We start from the raw sequence: 1596 nt of genomic DNA, 5'->3' as shown, positions 1-1596 counted from the left end.
TGCATGCCCCGCATTGCAATGCATCGCTGAATCGATTATTGTTGACACCCCTACTGTTTAGTTATTTTTGTTAAATTTGTGTAGACATTCTCCCCAACTCTTCCTAAATGTGTTTTTGCCTTAAGTTAGTCTCTTAATTTGACCTCTTTAAGGGCCCTGTCATTATTGTTTGGATTCTTGTTACTTTGGGGATTAAAACCGATTTTCTTGATAATCACCACTGTGTCCTCGTGCTTGGTCGGCTCAGTCCCTCACAAACTGTATGATCTAATTGAATCGGCTCTATAAAGACCCTTTAGATGTCGTGTTGTAAATTAGTGCTACATAAATGACCTGAAATTAATCGAAAAATAGAACAAAACATTTCGGCCTCAGAATAGACTCTTGTGGCACTCCACTGACGACTAGCTTTTGACCCAGTTAAATGCCACCTTTTTTTTTTTTTTTTAGCAAATAATCAAACAAGTCAAAAATATTTCTTCAGATCTGTTAATCCTCCCGTTAAATAAGATAGATTGTTGTTTCTAAAACCATATTGGCTACCTATAAATTAAAAAAGCGTCCTCATTTTCTTATGTAAGACGGGTTTTAAAGTCAATAATAATGATGTTATCTAACATGTCAGGAACTGTATAGGATATAAACAACTTGTTTTGCTGCAAGCTGTGGACTTTTACCTTTGACACCTGGAGAATCCTGCGCTGACGATGCTTTCCCCTACTTGTACATGTAGGTCATTTGTCTACAAGGCATCAACAGTCCAATAATACTTCTTCCAACTCTTACTAACATCCTGTCAAATCATCAATGTTTAGTTTAGAAGACTCTGTGCAAATATGCACATCGGCTATCAGCCACCAATCAGAATAAAGTTCATCTGTTGACAGTATATCCCTGCTTAGCATACAGTAGAAGCTCATGGACAGCTGTCTATTGCTGTCATAATAAATAATAACAGGAATGGCATGTTTCTTCATCAGCAGAACATAATCACTATCAACTAATCATTGTATCAACACTATTAGAATAATCTCCAAATATCAATACAGCTTACTTGATGTCTATTTTTTTTCCTCCATGTTAATATATATATATTTTTGGTTTTGGGGAATTTAAGAAGTGTCCTTGGTTCACCAGATATGCCTAGTAGAAGTTCAGACAATTATGGTTTGCTTGTTATGAAATAAACCACTCTTATAAAACTTTTTCTGTTGTTTGTGATTCAGTGTAAAGTTTACCTGGACAATGCTGACATCTGCTGGTGAAGAACCAGTACTGCAATTAACCAAAGCAAACCTGAGATTCTTGTTTGTTTATGTCCTCTGTAGTGAACATCATTTTGACAAAGGACGCAATCAGTTTTAATCGTAAAGGTGACACTGGAGGGTTGTGATGTTTCACGTGTGGAGAGAAAAAATGGCAGATGTTGCACTTTTCCCAGTTACACTTTTTTTTTTGTAATAGTTTTTTCCGCGTATCCATGGCTTGGATAAGACAGCTCATATGAAAATATTGGACGTATATATATATATATATATATATATATATATATATATATATATATATATATATATATATATATATATATATATATAT

Source organism: Cyprinodon variegatus, unplaced genomic scaffold (assembly GCF_000732505.1).
Source record: "Cyprinodon variegatus isolate N-32 unplaced genomic scaffold, C_variegatus-1.0 Scaffold13, whole genome shotgun sequence".
Taxonomy (NCBI): domain Eukaryota; kingdom Metazoa; phylum Chordata; class Actinopteri; order Cyprinodontiformes; family Cyprinodontidae; genus Cyprinodon; species Cyprinodon variegatus.
This window is presented reverse-complemented; position numbering follows the sequence as displayed.